The sequence below is a fragment of the Mirounga leonina genome, unplaced genomic scaffold, assembly GCF_011800145.1.
Source record: "Mirounga leonina isolate KUSES-001 unplaced genomic scaffold, KU_Mleo_1.0 Mir_165, whole genome shotgun sequence".
In the NCBI taxonomy this organism is placed as follows: domain Eukaryota; kingdom Metazoa; phylum Chordata; class Mammalia; order Carnivora; family Phocidae; genus Mirounga; species Mirounga leonina.
The window spans coordinates 45,302,351-45,308,702 of record NW_023270415.1 but is presented as its reverse complement, the minus strand read 5'-3'; positions in this window follow the sequence as shown (position 1 = coordinate 45,308,702).

The following is a 6,352-nucleotide window of genomic DNA, read 5'->3' as shown; positions in this document are numbered from 1 at the left end:
ATCAGTGTAAATAACCCAGAAAAAGATCTAAAGACTGGCAGAATGAACTCCACAACTAAAGGTAGAGAAGAAACCATCGAAGAAGATAGGAAGGGCGAAGATACTGTTTGGGACTGAAATGGACCAGGGCCATCCACACTGGGGAGGGAGCCAGTGGCATGGAGAAGAGCAGAAAAAAAGACTTTCACAACAGGGAGCCCAGAAATGGGAAGGACAAATCCCCATAATATTTGCCCTTGAAAGTGAGACGGACTGAATCTCGTGAGTTCTTATCAACCAGTAGGACTTAAAGCCTGGAATTTTAAAAATCTGCAGCTTAGCTCTGGGAAAACCTGGAGGGCATTAGGAAGAGGAGTTCTGCCCTTAAAGAGACAACAGACAAATAACTATTACACATACAGCATGGAAGAAGTCATTTGAAAAACACTGGGGGCAGACGGGAGGGAGAGTGATTTGCTCATCTTAGAGTGTGGCCAGAGAGACAGGGATCATGAGGAGACCCCTCCAGGAACAAAGGAATTGGCATGTGCCATTTCCTTCTCCTGCCCCCCTCAGCATAAACAACAGCCACCTGTGGGAACTAACTTGCTTACACCAAGCCCTATCCTCCCCTCCCCTGCCTGCTCACTTCCATGGATCTGCCCTTCCCAGTCATACTAACCTCAGTCTCATTGCTGCAGGCCCCCTCCCCCAGAAGACTGGTGCAAACCCTGCCAAACCACATCCCCCCACCCACATGTTTTGCAGGACCTCAGTTCCAACTGTGGTGGGGGCAGGTCTCATTGTACAAGCAGACCACTACACACCTTGTTAAAACATGCCCCACCCCTGCTAGGGACCAATCACTGCCCACAATATGCAAAGTGAGCCTCTGCAAACAAACGGACTGAAAGAAAAGGAGGCCAAGACTCAGTAGCAGAGCACAGGCAACATGCATAGGAGACACTCATGGAAACATCGGATCCTGGGGAACAGGGGACACTACACTCAGGACACCACAGGTTCTTTTCTTCATAAGGCTATTATTGTTAAGAGCAAGAGAAGTAGCTCACTTTCCTAACACAGAGAAACAGATACAGAGAGTTAGGCAAAATGAGGAGACAGAAAAATATGTCCCACATGAAAGAACAGGACCAAACCACAGCAAGTAACCTAAGCAAAATGGATTTTAAGTAATATGCCTGACAGAGAATTTTAAGTAATGATCATAAAGGGGCACCTCGGTGGCTCAGTCAGTTAGGTGTCCGACTGTTGGTTTCAGCTCAGGTTATGATCTCATGAGTTGTGAGATCAAGCCCCACATCAGGCTCCATGCTCAGCAGGGAGTCTGCTTGAAGATTCTCTCCCTCAGCCTCTCCCCCAATTCATATGCTCATGCTCTCCCTCTCTCAAATAAACAAATCTTTAAAAAAAAAGAATGTATTAAAGTAATGATCATAGAGATACTCATGGGATGTGAGAAGAGTAGAGGACATCAGTGAGAACCTTAACACAGAGATAAAAAAAAGAACCATTAGAGATCAAGAACACAATAATTGAAACTAAAAATACACTTTATGGAATATATAGGCTAGATGAAGCAGAGGAACAAATTAAGGAGCAGGAAGACAGAGTAATGAAAAATAACCATGCTGAGCAAAGAAGAGGAAAAAAATTACGCAAATTGAGAATAATCTTAGGGAATCAGTGACTCCATCAAGCATTATAACATTTGCATTATAGGGACCTCAGAAGAAGAAGGGACATAAAGGGGACAGAAAATTTATTTGATGAAAAAATAGCTCAAAACTTCCTTAATCTGGGGAAGGAAACAGATATCCAGATCCAGGAGGCCCAGGGATCCCCCCAAAAATTCAACCCAAGGAGGTCCAGGCCAAGACACATAGTTAGTAAAATGGCAAAAAGTAGTGATAAAGAAAAACATGTTAAAAGCAGGAAGAGAAAAGAAAGACAGTTACATACAAGGGAAACCCCATAAGGCTATCAACAAATTTTTCAGGAGAAACTTTACAGGCCAGAACGGAGTGGCATGATATATTCAAAGTGCTAGAAGGGAAAAATCTGCAACCAAGAATCCTCTAACCAGAAAGGCTATTATTCAGAATAGAAAGAAAGATAAAGAGTTTCTCAGACAAAAAGTAAAGTAGTTCAAGGCCACTAAACCAGACTTACAAGAAATATTAAAGGGGACTCTTGAGTGCAAAGGAAAGACCATAAGTGAAAGTATGAAAAGTAAAAAGCACAAAGGCATAAAAATTAGTATTTCTATAAAAATCGGTCAAGGGATTCATAAAATAAAAGGATGTATAACATGACACCATATACCTAAAACATGGGGGGCAGAATAGTAAAGAATGAGTTCAAACTTAAGTGACCATCAACTTAATATAGACAGCTATATGCAAAAGATGTTATATATAAACCTTACAGTAACCACAAATCAAAAACCGGTAACAGATATGCAAAGGATAAAGAAAAAGAATCCAAGTGTATCACTAAAGAAAGTCAACAAATCATGAAAAGAGCAAGAGAAGAAAGGATCAGAGAAAAATCTATAAAAACAACCACAAAACAAGTTTAAAAATGGCAATAAATACATATCTATCAATATTTATTTTGAATGTAAGTGGACAAAACACTCTAATCAAAAGACATAGGATGTCAGAATGGATTAAAAAAACAAGACCCCTCTATATGCTGCCTACAAGATACTCATTTCATGCCAAAAGACACCTGCAGAATGAAAGTGAGGAGATGGAGCAATATTTATCATGTAAATGGTTGTCAAAAGAAAGCTGGGGTAGCAATACTTACATTGGACAAAATAGACTTTAAAACAAAGACAAGAGACAAAGAAGGACATTATATAATAATAATAAAGGGGACAATTCAACAAGAAGATCTAACAATTATAAATATTTATTCACCCAACATGGAAGCACACACACGTACAAAACAGTTAATAACAAACATAAAGGAACTAATTGATAGTAATACAATAACAGCAGGGGACTTTAACACTGAATTTACATGGATGGACAGATCATTCAAACATAAAATAAACAAGGAAACAGTGGCTTTGAATGATACACTGGATCAGATGGGTTTAACAGATATATTCAGAATATCCCATCCTAAAACAGCAGAATACACATTCTTCTCAAGTGCACATGGAACATTCTCCAGAACAGATTACATATTAGGCCACAAAACAAGCCTCAACAAATTCAAAAAACTCGAAGTCATACCATGCAACTTTTCTGACTACAACACTATGAAATTAGAAATCAACCACAAGAAAAAATCTGAAAAGAGCACAAATACATGGAAGTTGAATAACATGCCACTAAACAATGAATGGGCCAACCAGGAAATCAAAGAAGAAATCAAAAATTACATGGAAACAAATGAAAATGAGAACACAATGGTCTAAAATCTTTGAGATGCAGCAAAAGTGGTTCTAAAAGGGAAGCTTATGGCAATAGAGGCCTACCTCAGGAAACAAGAAAAGTCTCAAGTAAACAACCTAAACTTACACCTAAAGGAGCTAGAAACAGAAGAACAAATAAAACCTTAAGCCAGTAAAAGGAAGGAAGGAAATAATAAAGATTAGAGCAGAAATAAATAATATAGAAACTAAAAAAATAATAATAGAACAGATCAGTGAAAACAATAGCTGATTCTTTGGAAATCAACAAAATAGATAAGCCTCTAGCCAGACCCATAAAGAGAAGGAGAGAGAGAACCCAAATACACAAAATCACTGATGAAAGAGGAGAAATAACAACCAACAATACAGAAATACAAACAATTGTAACAGAATATGATGAGAACTTAATGCCAACAAATTGAACAACCTAGAAGAAATGGATAAACTCCTAGAAACACATAACCTACCAAAACTAAAGCAGGAAGAAATAGAAAATTTGAATAGACCAATTACCAGCAATGATATTGAGTCAGTAATCAAAAATCTCCCCCAAAACAAAAGTCCAGGACCAGACAGTTTCACAGGCAAATTCTACAAAACATTTAAAGCAGAGTTAATACCTATTTTTTTTTGAACTATTCCAAAAAAATAGAAAAGAAAACTTCCAAATTCATGCTATTGGGCCACAGTGATACCAAAGCAGATAAAGACACCACAAAAAAACAGAGAACTACAAGCCAATATCTCTCATGAATATAGATGAAAATATCCTCAACAAAATAGTAGCAAACTGAATCCAACAATACAGTAAAAAATCATACACCATAATCAAGTGGAATTTATTCCTGGGATGCAAAGGTGTTTCAATATTCACAAAACAATCAATGTCACATCAATATGTCACATCAATAAGAGAAAGGATAAAACCCATACGATCATTTCAATAGATGCAGAAAAAGCATTCAACAAAGTATATTATCCACTCATGATAAAAACTCTCTGCAAAGTAGGCCTAGAGGGAGGATATCTCAACATAATAAGGGCCTTATATGAAAAACCCACAGCCAACATCATATTCAATGGGTAAACACTGAGAGCTTTTCCCCTAAGATCAGGAACAAGACAGGGATGTCCACTCTTCACCACTTTTATTCAACATAGTACTGGAAGTCCTAGCTACAGCAACTAGACAACATAAAGAAATAAAAGGCATCCAAATCAGTAAGGACGAAGTAAATCTATCACTATTTGCAGATGACATGATACTATATTTAGAAAACCCTAAAGATTCCACCAAAAAAACTCCTAGAAATCATAAATGAATTCAGTAAAATTGCAGGATACAAAATCAATCTGTAGAAATCTGTTGCATTCTATATACTAAACAAAACAGCAGAAAGAGAAGTTAAGAAAACAATCCCATCTACAATTGCACCAAAAATGGTAAAATTTCTAAGAATAAACCTAACTAGAGAGATGAAAGACCTGTAAACTATAAAACAGTGATGAAAGAAATTGAAGATGACACAAAGACATGTAAAGACATTCCATGCTCATGGGTTAGAAGAACAAATATTATTAAGATGTCTATACTACTCAAAGCAATCTATACATTTAATGCGATCCCTATCAAAATACACATTTTTCACAGAACTAGAACAAACAACCCTAAAATTTGTATGGAACCATAAAAGACCCCAAATAGCCAAAGCAATCTTGAAAAAGAAAAACGAAACTGGAGACATCACAATTCCAGACTTCAAGTTATATTACAAAGTGGTAGTAATTAAAACAGTATGCTGCTGGCATGAAAATAGATCAATAGAACAGAATAGAAAACCCAGAAATAAACCCACAACTATATGGTCAATTAGTCTTCGAGCAGTACAGGTTTCCCTTCCTAACCAAAAATAAGAGTGTTCTCATGAAACATTTTGTAAGCCAAAATGGTGTAAAGTGAAGAAGCAAATGCCATTAATTTATGTGGAAAAAATCTTTGAGAGTTCTCAGACGCCAAAAATAGCCTCTCTTCAGCTTCTCTGAAATCTTAGGGCACATCTTGCTAACAGATGCACAAAATAAATTGAGATAAAGCACACAGGCTCACCGACATGGGTCAAAGCTGTGGTGGCCCGATGCTGAGATGCTGAGTGTAGTTCCCAGGGTTAGGAGCTTGACAGTGTTGCTTTCACTGCTCGGGTGCACGCTGCTCTGTAACAGCTTGTTGCAAAACAAACTCTGAATGCTATTTTAGCTTTTCATCCTTTTTTGTAAAAGTGAAAATCCTCTTCGGATTTCTTTCAGTTACCAAAAAAAAAAAAAAAAAAAAAAAATAGTGTACTAACAAGGTCTCTTGTAAAAACGAAGTGGTGTAAGGTGAACTTTCAAAAAGTGGGGAATACTTATATTGGATTTATATTTGGATTTTTTTACTCAGAACATAAAACAAATATCCTTGAGTCTATACTGAGTTTAATAAATTGAATAAATGAATAAATGAGGGAGAAGAGACAAATCTCCTTTGCAGAAGAATTCCAAATAATTTATGCATATACACCACCATCAAGGAGTAGGAGCATAACTCCTCACTTGCTAAGTGTGAGCTGCACACAATGAATTCTTCCAAAGTGCATGGTACAAAAAGGTGGAAACCTTTTTGTCAGGAAACACCTGAGAGACACTACCATCCAGTTAAGGTCAACACCAAAAGTGATAGGTCATATTGATAGTCTATATCCTTGATATGATTGATAATAATGGCACTTTATCTCTGTGGTCTTTCTCCTACAAACCCAGAAAAATCTAATCATGAGAAAAACATCAGGCAAATCTCAAATGAGGGACAGTCTACAAAATACCTGACAGGACTTCTCAAAACTGTCAAGGTCATCGAAAATAAGAAAAGAGAAGTCTGAGAAACTG